The sequence below is a fragment of the Siphateles boraxobius genome, unplaced genomic scaffold (assembly GCF_051911475.1).
Source record: "Siphateles boraxobius isolate OS27281-9 unplaced genomic scaffold, OSU_SipBor_1 25, whole genome shotgun sequence".
NCBI classification, from domain to species: Eukaryota; Metazoa; Chordata; class Actinopteri; order Cypriniformes; family Leuciscidae; genus Siphateles; species Siphateles boraxobius.
The window spans coordinates 32,512,501-32,532,292 of NW_027508866.1; the positions used below are offsets into that span (position 1 = coordinate 32,512,501).

General features: G+C 37.5%; 1 protein-coding gene across 5 annotated transcripts in view; it reads right to left on the reverse strand.

Moving 5' to 3' along the window:
* Nucleotides 1-13,677, reverse strand: part of mef2ca (myocyte enhancer factor 2ca) — a 45,674-nt gene extending 31,997 nt beyond the window's left edge. The window contains exons 1-3 of one of the 5 annotated variants that reach the window (XM_077243603.1): nucleotides 13,364-13,669; nucleotides 6,117-6,233; nucleotides 1,204-1,397 (exon numbers count right to left, since the gene is read on the reverse strand). The gene's annotated coding sequence lies outside the window, so the exon portion shown is untranslated. Of the gene's footprint in view, nucleotides 1,398-5,407; nucleotides 5,790-6,116; nucleotides 6,234-13,363 lie in introns of those variants that run through there. The other 4 variants (XM_077243604.1, XM_077243601.1, XM_077243605.1 and 1 more) reach the window with 4 other exon arrangements.
* Nucleotides 13,678-19,792: the final 6,115 nt, after the last annotated feature.

Below are 19,792 nucleotides of genomic sequence, written 5' to 3' on the forward strand. Positions count from 1 at the left end.
CGAATCCCAGACATTATGGGCGATCTTGAAAACCCGTGCAGGCTCATCACACTCATCACTGAGACTCACTAGTAGCCTAGCCTTGTTGTTTAACATCTACGCTCTGTTACCGGTAGGCGTGGCCTCCTAGGGCATCGAAGCAATTGCATTCTGGGAGTTGTTGTCTTTCATCCACATAAGCCAAAAATACATTTTCTGGATTTTCTCAGTCTAGAAAGCTCCGAATTCAAAAATAATTTCACATTTCTTCTACATAAATGACCCATTTTAAATACACATTCATCTTCCCAGAGGTGAAGTGTCCCTTTAAGCGTCCCAGCCCCTATGCTATACTACCAAAGCGACCGTTGACATGTCACGGAGCAATACAGTTTGGTGATCGCTCGAGTTTATTCCCTTTTGAAGAATGAAATGAAGAACCCCTACTATTAAATCCAACGTATCATCAGCGCTCGGATTCACTTCCATGGCGCTGTCAAGTACGACTTGTAGTCTGTGAGGTAAACTAAACGCTATTGGCTATTTGAAAAGGGGGAGGAGCCATTCAATATGTCCCGCCTTAGCTTCCTGTTTCAGAGAAAATTAAGTCAATGCATCATACAAAGCTGTGCGTTCCAAGGCATAGATATATACACTAGATGTCGCCTTGGCTACGGCAGTTCATTGGAAAAAGTGCGTCAATAGAGCCGCCATCATGGAACAGGGGAGCCCCTCCTCTTTAATGCATCAGCGTCAATGTAGTCATCATTGTCGTCATCGCGATTTTCTAGTTGTTTTGGTTTGTTCCAACAGTCAGACGTGTATTTATCATTGAGTCCAGAGAAATCCAAATTCTTGGGAAATGTACTTCCTTGCTGTCTGGTTTTTAGATTTTGTTCGTGTGAACATCCATACGCAACACAAAAGTCCGGCATCATCCATGAATTCAGCGTTATTTAGCTACTTCCTATGACAAGACCCATGTTCCAAGATGGCTGTGGTTTTGACGCATGCTTAGAACCCCAAGGCGACATCTAGCTATATATCTATGGTTCCAAGGCACTTCAGTGGGCCTTAAAGAATAAAATTCTTAGTAACTGCTATTTTTCTTATTATTATTTTCTAATGTAAGAATAAAGTTAAGAATATTTTGTATTCCCAAAAACATTTCTTAATAATGTTCTAAAGTTTGTATTCTTGAGAAACTAGATGTGTTTATCTCACACAGTGTCTGCGTCATAAGAACTGTATTTGATTTTGCAGTGCCGGGCTGGAGGTCTGGGTGTGGGTGTTTACAGCCGCATGGGAACCATCTCACGGGGAGGAAGTGACGTGGAAGCTCGGGAGCATTGTAAACCAAACCAGGATGACGGCAGCCACCTCAAACTCCCCCTCACAGACTTCCTCTTCCAAATATACTGCAGGTGTAAATGGAGCAGAACCAAAAATACAATTATGAACTTTTTACCTCAAACAAAGCTTGATAGCTCATCACAACTATATCAAACGTTGTTTACATTACGAGAGACAAATCTGGGGTGTTGTGGGATTTGCGACTTCAAAAAGAACAATATTTGATTTAATTTACAGCTCTCTACGCAGATCGCGTTCTGTGACTTCAAATGCAAAATAGAGACGCTAGTCATCTCATCTGTAGATGCTCATTTTGAAAGTAAACCTCATTGTGGGAATTGATGAAAAAAAATCTGACACATAATCATAGAACAAACTGACATGAGTCGAGCAACATGGTCAGGCCTAAATAAGGCCACAAACATGCAAGTTTGCGACAACCAAAATGGATTGCACCTCTGTAATTTTGAGGATGGCGAAGATTTGAGGGTTTTGGCTACACTCTGTGCTATATTTAAGCAAGATAGCATGAGATATGCACCATATAGCACAGCCTTGAGTGTCTTAAAGGGATAGTTCCCAAAAAAATCTGAATTCTGGCAGCATTTACTCACCCTCATGTTGGTCATAACCTGTCTGACTTATTCTTCTGAGGAAAACAATGAGTTCCAAACTACATTTGACCCCATTGACTTTAATTGTATGTTGTGTTCCACAGAATAAAGAAATACAAGTTTGGACTTTCCATTGTTTTTTAAAAGTTACTATAAATTAGTATTTTAGTAAGCCAATTTAAATTAGCACGCTTCTGCTAGACAATCTAGTCCCTGACATGGGTAACCTTATAAACTAAGGTTAATACTTGCATGTTGTAATAGCTGGTTAACAGGTGTTTCACTTGCATTTTAACATGACTTGAACGCTGTATAGAGCAATCGGCCTCCTGAAATGAAACTATGCAGTTCATAGACCTACAAAGAATGGCTTAAACTTCCGCTGTCAGGACTTGTCGGGAACTGTCCTTGATCAGCTGGGCTTCTGCAAGACCTCATGAGGTCAAGAATGTCCATTTGTCCTGGAAGACACCTGGCTTGGGATTCTTGCTGGAGACACCGTTTGAAACGTGTCTGTGTACAGATGTCATAACAACTAAGTACAAAAGCTGAACAGACTGAAGCAGGAGCTCAAGAAACCTGCTGACTATCCTGTTAATGGGAATAACTGGACAGGATTCCAGTGGCGTGTTACAGTGGATGCAGTATCTGTTACCTCAAGAGCCGACAAGTCACATTTTAAATACTTTAACTAACCTCACTCTAAACTATGAACACATGATCCACTAAAAATATCCCCTAACGCACGCGTCGACTGATTAACGCTATATACGGCCCGTCGTACAAAGAGTTCTCTGTGCGAAACCTACTCACTGGAGGATGTAACCGTGAATTGAGCATTTTACACCAGTGACAAAGATAGATTACGTGACGGGGGAAATTATTATATATATTTTTTTGTGTGGGGCAAAATCATGTTGTGCCAAAAAACTGCTTTGAGAGCAAGATCAGCAAAACCACAGACCAGGAGAGCTTAGATTTCATTTATACATTTTACATTTTGTCTATGGGGTAAAACAAGGTTGAGCATGCATAGTGCAAATTGATCATTGAACATTCATCATTCATCCTTCATATATATATATGGAGTTTGGAGTTCGGAGTTCGAAAGAACTCTGGGAGAACTTTTGGAGTTCGAAAGAAGTGTAATGTTTTTAAAAGAAGTCTTTTCTGCACACCAGGCTGCATTCATTTGATTAAAAAATACAGTAAAAACAGCAGTATTATGAAATATTATTGCAAATAAATATAACTGTTTCCTATTTGAATAGTATATTTTAAAATGTAATTTACTCCTGTGGATCAAGGCTGAATTTTCAGCATCATTACTCCAGTCTTCAGAGTCACATGATCCTGCAGAAATCATTCTAATATGCTGATTTGAAACTGTGATCAAATTAAAATTCTGGATTTTTTGATGAGTAGCATTTACAGTACTGAAAATCAGCATTTAGTAAAAAAAAAAAATTCTGTCACTTCTGATCAATTGATTGTATCCTTGCTGAACAATAGTATTATTTTCAACTTATGAAAGGTAGTGTAGCCTCTATATATATATATATATATATATATATATATATATATATATATATATAGTTTTGTTTACGTTTTTATTTTTGGTATGTATAAGAAATTATTCATAAATGTATCATGAAAATATTTACGAGTCGGCATAAAAAAACCTGGCTTTTATATGATGACATTGATTTTTTTTTTTAAAAAATCTTCATTCAGCAGTTACAATCAGCCCAGCTGTTTTTCAGGAACGATGATGGTGATATACTTTTGCGGTTTTGCTACATTTCTCTCAGTGGCTAATGAAGAAAACCAAGGAAAGTGCCATGGAGGTCTGACCAGCACCCAGACCACCCAGCAGGATAACCTACACAACTCATATACTGGGTAAACTCGTCTCGTCCCCATATGTGCTGCTATTAGCTGTTAATACCACAATTACAACTTCATCCCGTCAAGCCCTTCATGAAACTGCTGGTTATTCCTTAATATGACAAACTACCGTTCCAAAAGTTCCTACAGGCCTCTAATAACATTTAGATCCAGAGGTTTTTGGATGGTTACCTTTTTAAAATACATCACTGTTACAAAATGTATTAATTGCCTTCTCACCATCAAGTAATTCCACGCACAGCTTATGTTGATGAAAACACATTGGCTATAGTCATAATTTATTGCAGTTAAGTTGTCGTCATTCACTGCATGGTAACTAATGCAATCGCACGTCAGGTTTATAGTTTCCTGATGGCAATAAACAGTTGAAGTGTGTGCTGTTCTTTGAGAGGCACATTGCAGATTCTCAGTGCATGGCACACGTTTCCTGTTTGTCTAGAAGTATTTCAGCTCTTCAGCACTAAAGCATCAAGAATCATGTGCATTTGCTCATTCTTGCAGCACTTTCCATATTAACAACATACTTAAACACTTGCACAAAAAGGGCACAATGAATGTTATTAAGTACAGGGAGGAGCATTAGGCTTTCCTGGATCACATTTTGCCCTTTGGCCATTATTATTGTACAAGCACCAGTGGAAAGCACTTCTCTCATCCAAACTGCTCCCGTTTCACCCAGGGAACCCCATCCTCGATATTCTGGGTTAACTGTAAAGCCATTCGTTTCAGTAAGCGCTGCCATATAAAATAACTTGTTTACAGTTCTCCAATTACCACAGCGGGGTATAAATAGAGATGCTATTCACATAATTACACCATTTTGGAAAAAGATGTTTGTTTAGTGTTACCAAAACCACTCCGGTCATTATTTAAATTGTGTATTTAAAAAAAAACATCAATAGTACATCCAATGCACAAATCCGAATTATAAGGAATATTTAAATCGCTTAGACACGTCTATTCCGGTGTATTACTTGTTACACTATTCCAGTATATGGTACACTCTTAAAAATAAAGATTATTTATGGTTCCATGAAGAACCTTTAACATCCATGGAACCTTTGCATTCCACAAAATATTCTTTATAGTGGGAAATGTTGCATTAGATTAGTACGTTCTTCACACTAAGAAAAAAAATGGTTCTTTTTAAAACTGTTCACTGAAAGGTTCTTTGGAGAACCCAAAACGGTTTTTATAATGCATCGTTGTGGAAGAATAAAACTTTTGGAACCACTTTTTTAAGAGTGTATTATTTCTATTATATTACTTTTCTAACTATACTATTCCAACATATAATATTGCATAGACTATTCTGTACTTCATTAGTATTCATCCAAACTATTCTATTCTATACTGCTTTATACTATTGCATTACTTATAGGCTAGGCTACTATATTGCACTAGTTCGGCATACTGCTTATTAAACTATACTATTCTATTTAATACTATTACTAACTGTACTATTCCATTTTATGAATCAAACATCATTTAATTAAACAAAGCCACAATAATAATAACGAACACAAGCGGCTAGTTGTGACAGTTCAACTTACTTTGTAATGCATGAGTGTGTCAGGTCCAGAGAACGTGCGCGCGCTGGTGTTAATGGTCAGACACGCACCGGTCCAGAACTCCTCACGCGCTCTCCAAATCCAGAACCGCGTCAAAGCGCTTCATGTGCGCGTCAATGTGAGAATGATCACAGAACTCCGCGTCTCTCATTGGCTTTGACACATGCAGCGATGGAAAGCGTCTTTTCAATAACAGGAAAAAACAACAACTGAAGATGTCCAGAGTTATCCTGGATAGATCAGTGGTGTTTGAGATCTCCTCTAGTTTACTGACAAGATCCTCACGAGCGTCTGTTCGTCACACAAGAGAGAGAATCAATCTCTCTCTCTCTCTCTCTCTCTCTCTCTCTCTCTCTCTCTCTCTCTCTAAAGAGGGCGGGACAAACGCTTACAGTAACCCACACAGTGCAAGCGCGTGACGCGACGCGTCCTACTTGATCGCTCTCATTTTAATCACCACGCGTCGCGTCGAGTGTACAGACGTGAGAGCTCAAGCGGATAATTGTTTTCAATTATTCCACTTAATTAGAAATCTGTTTCATTTTGTCCAGTTTTTTGAAGGGACACTTTAGCTACAGAAATTACTTATTTCTCTGTGACGTTCTCATTATTTTCATACATATGAAAATGTAAACTGTAAAATATTAACTTAGATTTCTTTAAAGAAAATAATAAAAAATATCACTCTTACCAATCACTTGCTCATAACCTTTAGTTTCAACTTCACTATCTTCTCCCTCTGAATCTTCAATGCTTTTGTGTCTCCATCAGATGGGGTTTTGAGGTGTTCAGGCACTTCGTTTGGCACCTAGAAAAATGAAATATTAATCAAATTGTATGAATTAGTTATTAGTCTGGGGGATAATCAGTGAACATCAGAAATGCACATTAAAACGCATCAGGGAAGTTTAGAGACTGGCGGGAGAAACACACACGTGACTCATTACCGCACACTAGTGGCAGGTTTGTGAATTACACCTCAATACACACTTACCACATATCCTTCAATAACCATAACACCCCGATCAGAGGGCTTATGTATTTGTTCATTCAGCTGAGACCGAGTCTGTTAAAGATTTTTTTTTAAAGTTTAGTTTATCTCGATAACTGAGCATTAGGGAGAGAGCGGAAACAGAGTTCAACCACTCTTGTCCAAGAAAAGCTTTGTGCGTGTTTTAATAGACACAGAACACTGACAACCCTTTACCTTTCCAACACTTTTCCTGGCAGCAGGGCACTAATGCTGACACTCACAAAGGAACATGGGCGCTCTCAGGGGCCATGTTTTTCATTGAACAATTTCCCCCAGAGCTGCCAAGTGCGGGTAAGGGTAAAACCTCCATGTGAAGTTTAGCAATACTTTGAGCTTAATCTTAAGTGTCTGTGAAGCTTTGGTAGTCATTATTAGGATTTTGCAATTGTTTGTGTTTTCTAAGATCTGTGCATTTCCATGATATGCTTGCTACATTTATATCAAGATGAAAATCAGTAATAGAACAGAGATGCAGCACACATTTTAAAGCCACCATGAAATGGTGAAAAATTGACAGTTTTTGTTTTTTATGGAATATTACAGTGTTTATTATAAATAATTAATCTGTGCACATTGTTATTTTTTTCTTTAATTCATGTGCATAGTCTTTAATCAGAATATCTTCCCCTCCCACTTGCAGCGACATCTCTTCTCTTCTCTTATGATGTGTTTACTGGCGTGAGGGCGGGGCAACCTGTCATTCACATGAGATCCACCAATAGCAAACCACAACCATCCAATCAAATCCCCATGGATAAAATCAAGTCCTGTTCGACATTTTATCTTGTTTCAAAAACTGTTTCACTCAGTTTTACGGAAGAAAAGACCATCGCAACTTCCATTTCATACCAAATCTCTCTCTCTCTCTCTCTCTCTTTCTCTCTCTCTCTCTCTCTCTCTCTCTCTCTCTCTCTCTCTCTCTCTCTCTCTCTCTCTCTCTCTCTCTCTCTCTCTCTCTCTCTTTTTGAAAGCAGTTAGAGTAAGTCAAAAGATAAAAATCTGTCTTCAAATAACAGGTTTGCACTTAAAAGACAATTATCTTTACTTTAAACCTTTTTGGACAATGCAAATATTTTTGAGGGTGTCTGTGTTAATTGATTAAAATATAACAGTGCAATAGAAACTCATACAGGTATGGAATGAACTGAGTAAATAATGACAAAATCTCATTTTTACTAGAACTATCCCTTTAAAATGAAGTTTCCTGTAAAGTACGGTTTGTGCTTCATTTATTTTGTTGTAACATAATGCAAAAATGTTCTGTTTAGTTTTACACGACACCTTTTTCAACTAAAAACTGAAAACTTTTAATGTGTTTTAGCAGGTAATTTACATAACAGCATTTTGGGGCCTGAAAACGCAATCTTTTGAAAACGATTCAAAGTGCGAGTTGTAGTAGATGTGTGAGGAGATGTCTTATGGCGGAGTCTCTATCGTCATCACCGTCGGCCATCTTGTCACAGGCAAGCTTTCTGAGTGGCTCTGTGGTACCTGATGTAAGATGAGTGATCAGCACGAACACAAATACTCTTATCTCGTTGAAATCTTGACGGATTTACAAACGGTTTGGTTTCTTACGTTATTAACGTGGCTATAAATCTGGATGATTATTTATTTTATACACTTATTATTCATAAGTATACAGTGTGATAACTACATCTCTGACGTGTATAACAAACCAAACGGTTTGAAAATCGGTAGAAAATTTAGCAAGTTATGGTTATTTAAAAAGTGCATGCACCATTAAAACACAATGTTACGAGTGAGCGAGCTGCCTGTGACAAGATGGCCGCCAGGTGCGGACGTCGGCCTCCATTGGCCAGCAGCGCCGACGAGACATCTAGCCTTTATTATGGATATCTATGATGTAAAGCACAAAAATGTGAAAAAGGTTAAATCATGCGCATTTGTATTACGTGTTCGGTTCGGGTTCGGTCTATAGGCACTTATTGTTTCTTTACAAAGTGACATCGCCAACTACTGGCCTGAAAGAGGAATTCAGCGTTTTTAGTCGTTTTCGCAGATCCATGTGTACAGGATCGTTTTTGATAACTCTGTCGTCTGTACGCAAAAAAACACAAAGGAAAAATTTTCCACATCGTTGACGTGTAAATGTACCCCAAGTTCGGTTCTCCCTGTGCCCGTTTGCCTGTGTTCCTGATCCCTGTTTGTTTCTGTAGTTACTGATTACCTTCACCTGATGTTTCTTGAGTTTCCTCATTACTCCCTGTGTATTTAAGACCTAGGTTTCCTCAGTCCTTTGTTCCGTGTCGTATTTGAATGATGTGGTTGTGTATTGTATATTTGCCGTTTCTCCTGAGATTTGTCATTAAAGGCTGTTATTTTAGATGTCCCTGTTCATCGTGCGCTAACTTCTAGCCATGTTACAGCAACTGTCCTGCAAAATTATTTAACGCAATTACACAGGACTTGTTAGTAAGAATCTGCTGGCAATTCGTGTCTAACACAGAGGATTACACACCTGTAATCCTCAACATATAAGCCTGATTAGAGAAAACATGCTTTCTTTTGTTATAGCTCATACTCTGGTTTCACTGGGGAAGTCCTATAGCGTGCTAAAATCGCTTCAAATCATGCCGCATTATGAGGCTCACCTGACAAGTTCTCAGGCACTGATGTCTCTAAAGCTGCCTTTAAGGCATACCATCTCTGAGTGTTACATAACCTGATACCTCTGCTTACAGGTATATACAGTATATCTCAAGTTACGCTACATTATGCCAAAATGTTACAATATGATGTTGCATGAAAACCCATGTGCAGAAGTAGGCCTACAAATACAGCATCAAACAAAAAAGAAAAATTAAAAAACTACCTACTCCAAAACTACCAAATCACATTTATATTAAAGAAAAAACACGATTGGAAGAATCGCAAGCAATACAGACCTTGCCTGTTTAAAGCAGCAGATGACAAAAAGCAGAATGGATTCTGATTGGCTGTCAATAGCCCCTTTCACACAGCGCGTTGATCCCGGGAAATTGCCGGGAAATTGCCAGAACGCCTTCTGTGTGAACGCAAACACGACCCGGGATTGATCCCGGGATCGATGCCGGGTTACATTGCCGGGATCAGTCCCAGAAAGCGTGGTGTGTGAAAGCCGTAATCAAGGCCGTGTCGTAATGATGACGCTGAAGTGAAAGCAAGAGTGAAACGGTACGCAATGCGCTAGTTTATGATCGAATCAGAGAAAAAAATGCACAAGCGTGGTTTCTCGAGAGAGAAATCGCAGCTCATAAGCAAACTATAGACGCTGCTGAGACATTACATGTCACATCGATTTCACGGGATTTTTACGGGTTGTGTGTGAACGCACTCTCTGATTCCGGAAAATCACTGGCAGTGTGAGTGAACCAAAATCAAACGAACCCGGCGGGTCAAATCCCGGGTCACTTTATCCGTGTATTTTCCGGAATCTCTGTGTGAAAGGGGCTTTAGCTTCCAACGATATCGTTTCTTGGTGCCGTTATCATTACAGTTGTGGTGCGGATTCGATTTTAAAAACTATATCTTTATCATTATCTTTAAGGCCCGTTCACACCAATAACAATAAATATAAAGTTGACTATAACAAACTATTAGCGTCCACACCAATAGAAAAAACACTATTGGAAGAATCGCAAGCAATACAGGATTTTTTCATGTTAATCATTTATTTAGAAACAGTAATTTTACATAGAAGTAATTTTATAAATATATTGATAATAAATATATTATATATTATAAAAAAGGTATTATATATAGGCCTATAGATTGTTTGTAATTTTATAAATATATGAATAATAAATATATAATATATTATTATAAAGTATTATATATATATATATATATATATATATATATATATATATATGTGTGTTCTTTGTCATTTTTATAACATAACTTTTTCTAAAGAAATATATTTTATATATTAAATATAATATAATATAACATAGATATAAATATAACAAATTATATATATATATATATATATATATATATAATTATATATATATAAAATTATATATATTACAAAATTGTATCTAACATTCTGCTTTGGCCATTAAAACCCCATGATGCATTTATATATAATTTATTTTATTATTGTCTTTATAATTATTAATTTAGCAGACACTTTTATCCAAAGTGTTTCAACAAATATAGAAATGCGCCTTCTACCAGAACACAATATTAAACAACCAAGCTGGTTAAACGCTCTATACTCAAAATACAAACTCATGTGGCAAAAACTGAGCATGGTGCAGCTGAACATGCAAATCTTGCTGCAATGACATACAACATCCAAAGTGGGTCAGTTTGCGCTTCCTTCTCCAACACATTCAGCTTTTTTAGAGCACCAGCCATCGGGACAGCCAGAAAGTCTAAACTGTATAAACAATGGGACAAACGCTCACACTTGGTACATAAGGATAGCATTATCACAGCGTCTTGTTTTGAAACAGAAGCCGTAAGAGGAGAAGGCTGCAGTGGTTGTGGGGAGGAATTGGCGGTTTTGTGTGCACCTCAAATGCCCTTGATGTGCCTTTCATTATCTCAAACACTCTTGATGGATTCCCTACAGCTGTGGCCTAGAGAAAGAAACGAGAGGATCAAGCACCAACGATAAGCATTAATGGCCGTTCACACCAAGGACGATAACTATAACGATAAAGATGTAGTTCTAATCATTCTAAATATAAAAGAAAAGCAGAGTTCACACCACAACTATAACGGCACAGAGAAACGATATTGTTGGAATCAAACTATTGCATGTAAGCGTCCACACCAGCAGATGATATCATTCCGTTTATTCTTAGCGCACGGCACAGTTTTGTGGTCTGCCACTTTAAATGCTCGAGATCTTTGTAGCAGGATGGATTCTGATTGGCTGGTTAATGTTTATATCATTCATAAGCTGTAAAAAAAATCGTTCTGAAAGTGATTCTTACAATATCAATTCTCTGTACCGTTATCTTTAGGGGGCTTTCGTACTGGGTAGGAACTCAGTTATAGGAACTAGCCACTAGGGGTGTCGAAATGAATCGTTTCTACGATGCATCGCGATGCAGACGAGGACGATTCGGTTATCGGTTCAGTAATAGACCATAACAGGTTATAATGTACTGACGCTTTTCTGACGTCATTTGTCACGTATGTGCTTTGTCGTGATACCATACACAGGCAGAGAGAGGCGAGATGTGTGCGCATAATTAAAAATGCTCCAGCTACTTTAAAAGCCTACATCTGGACACATTTCGGCTTTTATGAACAACCTGGTATGCACGACCTGGAGAAGACACGCGCTGTGTGCGCTCATGTCACGCACAAGTCACGCACAAGTCACGCACAAATAGAATAGGCAGGAGGTAATAGCTATATTAACTTGATAAACAGTGTTAGCCGTGTTCTCCCCGAGCTGTTACGCCTGGCAGAGCCGGACTGCTTTAGAGTAAGAGAATGAGCTTCAACGTCACCCGAATCCGCAGCCAAAAAAAATAATCCACCCGCCTCAATATTGTTCTCTGATTTAAGTATTCGCTGCCAGCCGATGGTGAAATTACAATTATTCTGTGTTGTTACGGGTGATTATAAATGATCGTCATCTTCAACACTGAACTCTCGACGGTTGATGCGCGTGCCTCTAATGGTGACATATACACTGATGAATGAGCGCTGCTTTTAAATAAACATTTCTTTAAAACAAAATTGATTTGATAAAATTTTATTTTCTTAATGGCATAAACAGGCCTTTGAAATTCAAACTGGAATGTCACTGTTTCTGTCACTGCGACTTCCCGAACAGACGAACATCCAACACGAAAGTTACTTAAACTGCAATTCATCGACTCAAGTTAAAATGCCTAAATTTACAGTAGAAAAAAAAACATGTTCACGGCCTGGTACAAAAAGTGGTTTTGGTCTATATAGCTAACTTTTCCCTTCATGACAACTGTAAGGGGGGTGAATTTTTTTATAACTTTATAACTAAAGTTCTGCATAATAAATTGCGGCTGCTGTCACTCCTAGCCGTTTGTTTGCTGTCTGTTAGCCGTCACGTCACCTCAGCTAAGCCCACCTTTCGGTTATTCGTGAGTGACACCCTGCCAAGATGGCGACGGCCGGCTCCGCCCACTTTGGGCTTGAAAAATGCTCTTCAGAAACCTACGGGTGACGTCACAGACACTACATCCATATCTTTTTTACAGTCTATGGTAAAACCCTACTCTGAAGTAGGGTCCCCAAAAGGCATAGAACTAAATTCGTTCCCAGTTCCTGTGGTGCGAACACGCCAAAAAGTGGGTAATTTCACCATTAGTTCTAAAAGGAACTATGAAAAGGTTTTTCCGGGTCAAAAGCCCCCACGTTGTAGTGTGGACTTTTTCTTTTGCATTTAGATTTTTATATCTTTAGCGTTATCATAGTTATTGTCCTTCATGTGAATGGACCTTTATCCTCGGAACCTGTGCATACTTACTAAATCCTAATTCCATCCCATATTCTTCTTTTTATTTCAATATTATGTACACCGGCACCAAACAAAATCACTGGCTTGATTAAGTCCTCAAACTGTCCGTCAAACAAAGCCACGGTCGACGTCAAAGCTCTTTTTGTCATAAAAGGAGCCGTAAATAAGCTTGACTCAATATTAGTAAACGGTGGCCCGTTCCCTGTATTCATCTCCTAGACAAACATATCTATTTACGAAGGCAAACCATGTCCCGAAAAAAAGCCGACCTCTCTAAATTTGTATCTCTCTATTTCTATTCTCAGGTCCGCATTCCCCAAACGAGACGTGTTGAAACACCGTGTCACACTAGCACACGCACTTTATTGACTTATGTTCACCACAGACACGTCATTTTTTCGCCAACAACAAACAATTTGGATACTTTTTGGTCACTTACCAGTCCGATAACGTTCTTCTCCAGGAAGGTCAACCCTCCAGCACCTGCGGTGGGTCAGTCTTTGTAGAAAAGTAAAAGTAAAAAGATTGTTTATATGTCAAAAAAAAAAAGGTTTAGGAAAAAGTAATAAAGCCAGACCAGCTGGCTTTGAAGAGAAACCCAAAATTGGGTTGTGTTTAGTTCAGATCTCGATCCACAGTGAAGGGGAGATGGCATCCTAACCCCAACCGCACCCAACAAGGACATACACACTCACACACACATAAGAACATGTATGCGTGATGGTTCAGCGTCTGGCTGGGCCTCTCTCACCTGCTCCCGTCAGTCTAATGTATATTTAGATGAAAGTATCACTGACATGCAGGCCTCTGTTGGCCTTGGCACAAGTGCCCAGGATTATTGCCCCTTCAAGAAGATATTGCAGCTTTTCATGCAGATTCATTTAATTTAGATGAAATTCAATTTGTATTTGACAGGACAAGGGCATGATGTTCTTTGGAAAGCAACATTATTTTAGTATCATTACTATCATAGTTTAAGTTCATATTTTGTATTCTATTTTATTTTTACTATCCGTTTTCAATTTAATTTTAAAGGTTTAGTCATTTAAGTATGTGTTTGTGTCAGTTTTTTATATATATTGTCTTTTATATATTTAGTTTGAGTTATTTTAGTTCTTCAACTTCAGAAATGTTGCCTTGGCCACTTTAGTAATAAGTAATAAGTTAAGTTAGATATTAAATATTCTATTTTATTTCAGTTAATGTTTATTTTATTTCAATTAATGAAATTTTATTTAGTAATGTTTTAGTTTTAATTACAGCTAATGACAATAATCTTGTCCAGGGTAAATATCATCTACAAATGTAAAAGAAAGAAAGAAAAATATATATTTCACATAAAGAAAATGAGGTCTATTTTAAAACTATTATAATTTTTCTGGAATTGTGACATTATTTTCATGACAAGAATTGTATAAGATTTGGTTTAGATTTAGATTAAATCTTTAGATTGTTCTCAATGTTGATTGTCAATTCAATTTTCATTCTAGTAATACTGTAAAATTGTATTCACTCTAATTTATTTAAAAATAAGTACATTTTCTCACATTCACACACACACATAAATAAATAAATAAATAAATATATATATATATATATGTATATACACACAAACACACATACATATATATATATATATATAGTAACACTTTATTTTAGGGTGAAAGTTACACCTTGCTACATGTACTTACTATAGTAATAACAGTAAAGTATGCATAATTACAAGTAACTAACTCTAAAACAAACCCTAACTGTAACTCTATAGTAAGTACATGTAGTTAATTAATATTACTCAGTACTTATTTGAGTAAGTACAATGTAATACGTCACCTTAAAATAAAGTTTAACTATATATATATACACACTATAACTACATTAGTTACAAATTAACAATGATCAATACTTCTACATCATTTATTAATATTAATCCACGTTAATTTCAACTAAATTAAGATTATTTAATTATTATTTATTTAATGTTAATTTCAACATTTACTAATACATTTTTAAAAGTCAAAAGATCTGTTAACATTAATGCACTGTGAACTAAGATGAACATTGAACAAATTCTTTATTTTATTTTTTATTATTAAAATGCTATGAAAATATATTGTTTGTGTTAGTTAATGCATTAGCAAACAAATGAAACCTTACTATAAGGTGTTACCATAAAAATATTATTAAAGAAAAAAAAGTCTTTCTTTATTTATTTTGATTTTGTGGTGAAATATGACAGGTTTCGAGAGATCCATCCAAACATTAATTTATCTGATTCATCCAGTACTGTTGAATGACTGTAAATAGTATGCATTATTTCTGTAGCATTGCTTTGAACATACAGTCATAATGTAAAGTTTGCATTTACATGCATCTTTTGCAATGGGATACTCTGAGAAAGAGGACACTAGTGGTCACATGACTCTTCTGGAACATATCCCTGGTCACCATGTGGTAATGGGAGGGCCCTGCTGGTCTGTCCTGGTATGCATGTCGACCAGTCCCAGAGAGACACCGAACCTCCAGTGGAAACCAAAGATAACAAACATTTGCCCACGCAGTGGCTGTCTTAACATGGATGGGTGAAAACGTATAACCCTGTAGCTGAGCTTTTGGGAAATGACAGTGGCATAAAACTTTACCTTAGATTTACTGGAATTGTCAAATTCGACAAAGACAGCAAGCGCCGTGCAATTGTCCAAGACTTGATTTCAGGATGGATTGGATTTGGACTGCTTACAACCTGTGTTTACAGAGAGACAATTTAAACAAACTTGCATGGAATAAAGAGAATGTCCATTATCTGTCTCCACAGCAGAAGTTACAGTAAAATGTGTCTGAAGAGGTTGAAAAGGATTTTTCCACTCAGTATTTTTTACCTTTTTTTTTCAGTACAAATATCTAAACATTCTTAAATTAACATCAACTTGAGACACAAATTACTTAAGGAATTAAGTCTTGCTTTCTGAAATATTTATTAAATTTGGGATCACTATAGTTTATGGCCCATTTCTCACTATTAACTAGTTTCTTATTAACATGCATATTACTAAGATATTGGCTGTTCATTAGTACTTATAAAGCAATATTAATGCCTTATTCTGCATGACCATATATCCTACATCCCTAAATCCTACCCAACACCTAAACTCAACACCTTACTAACTATTAATAAGCAATAATTAGGAACTTATTGTGGCAAAAGCCATAGTAAATGGTTAGTTATATGATTAGAACCGGATCCTAAACTAAAGTGTGACCGTGAAGTTTATGCTTAAAGTCACCATGAAATCAAAATTGACAATTCTTTTCTAATCGAATATTGCAGTATTTACTACAAATGATTTATCCGTATACATCATTATTTTTTAAATGAATGTGTCCTTGTAATCTTTAATCACTCACATGAGATCCACCAATAGCAAACCACAACCATCCAATGATCCAATCAATTCCTGATAGACAAAACAAGTCTCGCACTCTCGCATCAAGTCCACAACACAAGCCGGACACTGTGAGTGAGTGTTAAAAACCAGGAATGGTGAGAGAACATTGTGCTTGGTACATTGTTCCTCTTCAAAACAAACTTGGGTCTTCAGCCGACAAAGTTTAAATCCCGGCTAGCGTGCTTTCCTGTTTACATGAGGTCAGTAGACCGAGAGTAGGCGTCTTTTGCAACTGTTTGAACACATTCTACCACATGAGCGTTTACACTATGAAAACAATCCGTTCTAATGCGTTTTTGACTACCTCTAGAAATGGTCGAAAGTGGACAAGCTCAAAACATTTTAGACACCATATACACCTGTATTTAGCGTCTTCCACTTATGATCCGATCGACCAAAACTCATTTTAATACCAGCTGTAAACAGGGCCTTTAACACTAACCCAACTCAACCAGGCCTCACCCCCTATTTATTTGCGTAGGCTACGCCTTGGGCGGGAGTTATTTAAATGAGGAAAATTGTGATGTGTTTGTTCCCTGAAGAAAACTCAAGACTTCGATGGAGGCGTTTCAGGGAGTTCAGAAACAGTGACACTGATATAGAGAATAACTCCCTTTGGAGTGACTTTGTAACTTTGCAGACCTTCTAAATGCTCAAACAGCAACATTACGCACTAAACACAGTTGAAAATGTAAAAAATCTCCTTTAAGAACGTTTACATATAAACAATACAAAAATACTGAGTAAGAAAATCATTTTTTGCAGTGTGGGGGTTGGTCATGCGCTCTGGCAGCATTGGCCTTGTGCTCCGCTCAGCACTAGGAGTGGCGTGTGGCACCGGTGGCAAGACCTAATGACAGAGCACCCGCGCCAGAAAGATCTTGTGGGAACACCATGTCCGGCACACCCAGGAGGGGCTCCAACATTGTGACACATTTATAGGGAAGCCGTTCCCAACACGAAACCTTTGTTGTTTTTGTTGTTGGCGGCGCAATCGAGCTTCAATGGCGGTGTCAGCCGTCAATATTTCACCTCTGCGTGTCTGATGCACCGCCGACTTATCGCTCAAAGGCTTTTTGTTTTGTTACGGCGTGGGGGAAAAAATCCACATGTTCGAGCTATTATCCTAACGAGTTGGCTGACAGATTTGCATGTGTGTTTCTGCTCTAGTCGCCACAGAAAAAAAAAAAGGTTGTATAAGAGACTCTGCCTAGTTTTATTCAAAAAGCCCTGAGGTTTGTGGCTACAAGGTTTTTGGCTTTCCATAGAGGTGCCTCTGTGTAGGAGAACAACCGTGCCGTTTCCCCAACACACTGTGGCGTGAGCTGACTTCAGCCTGTCAGGCCCTGAGCCGCCACACAAGGTCTCACTGTGTGTTTAAAGACCAGACGCTGTGAAGCGAAGCAGAAACAATGAGCACCGTGGCCCTCAAATTATGTAAATGCTATTGAAGATAGTGTTAACTATAAAAAAACATCCCTGAGACAAGGTAATAAACAAAAAGAATGCAGCAGGAAAAGTGTGCGGCGAACAAGTGTTGGTTTGCAGGGGGTTGGGAGAAGAAACCGCGTTCTGAGAAGTTCCACCTCCAAAGATAATATTTTCAGAAGATCTTTGCGCACACATCTGGTTCTTTTCAAGGGCGACTTATTGGTAGTGCCATAGCTTATTTTTCTTAACCCTGTACCTCTCCTACGGTGCCCTTCCAAGCATATCCCATCAGCCCGGCTGAAAATGCTAATGTTCCTGACACTTAGTCAAGTCGGGCTCTTGGGAAGTGTTCTGAGGATTGACCTCTCAGCTCCTTCCTCTAGAGGATGAAGTGATGATATCTGAGGGCAGATCAATGAGACATAAATGCAGAAACTTCATTCAATATAAATATTAGTCTCAACAGCTCACCTGTTTCCTCTACTGTCTGGAGTCAATAAAGTGGTTTTTGACATTGGAGTCATTCTATAAAACAGGTGGCAATATATATACAGTATATATATATATATTTTTTTTTACACAAAATGCAAGATATATAAAATAGTCCCTTATGCTCACAAAAGCTGCATTTATTTGATGATAACCAATATTGTAAAATATTAATACAATTTAAAAGAACTGCTTTCTGTTTGAATATATTTTAAAATGTAATTTATTCCTGTGATGTTAAAGCTGAAAAATCATTATAATGCAACATTTATTTCAAATACATATTTTTGGAAACGTTATATACTGCCTATATATAAAAGTTTGAATATATATGTATATATGTATACACACACACTCTCAAAAAAGTGAGAAAACCCATTGCCTTAAAATTATTAAGTAAATAAATTCCATGCGTAATTGAAAATTAAGTTATGTGAACTTGAAAATTCCACATAACTTATTTTTTTCAATTATGCATGAATTTAAGTCAACTGATCACTTTTTTGAGTGTAAGTGTGTATAGCCTATACACACACACACATTATATATTTAAAAACTTTTATGTTAGATGCGATTATATATTTGTATACACATTGTAGCGAGCAGGACGAGGCCTAGGGCCGTGGGAGAACGGCGCGAGGCCGGTGGCATGGTTGATTTGATAATGAGCGACACCTGCATGACGCACCGGTCGGATCTCTCACGGAGGAGCGGAAACATAAAAGAGGAGCGACGACAGTGAAGATGGAGAGAGGAACAGGCCTGGATTTATATTGTGTTTTGTTTTATTATATGTGACAACAGTCGTCCGTGTTGGGCTGCTGTATTTTACGTTCATTCTGTTGTTTGGTTATTTTATATATATATATATAATTTTTTTTTTTTTTTATGTCCCCAGGTTATATGTCAACCCTTACAATTACATTCTTCTTTAAATCACTTGGGGGTTGAATTCTATAATGTGTTTATTTTCAAAACGTTGTCTCCTCTTTTTATTGTTTTTATCAAATCAAAATGAAAGCTTATGTATTAATGTCATAATTGAGCTTTAAATACTTCACAATTCAACACATTATGCTTCAAATCTCAGAAGAAATTAAACTGGACAAGACGGCCGATTCATACAATGATCCATTTCTTGTTGCTGACATGCAAGTGATGCAACCAATGTGTTGAACACATAAACTCCAACAAATAAAAGGGAGTTCAGGGCACAGGCATTGAGAGAGTCTACATTTACCTACAAGAGCCTCATTCCTGGTTCTCAATAGCTTTTTGTTCACAGTTCATTTGGAGACATCAGATGAATACTCATATTCATGGTAAAATGATGCACTGTCAGTTCGGACCATCATTTTCAGAGCCCGCAGACAACTTGTGCTTTTCTTTCCTTTCTATGTGTTTGCACAGCCTGAAATTATGGAACCGCCACTAACAGGATGTGTGCGTTCCTGAGGTACTTTGTGAGTATTCCGATTGCATCACATGTCCTGGATTTCATGGGT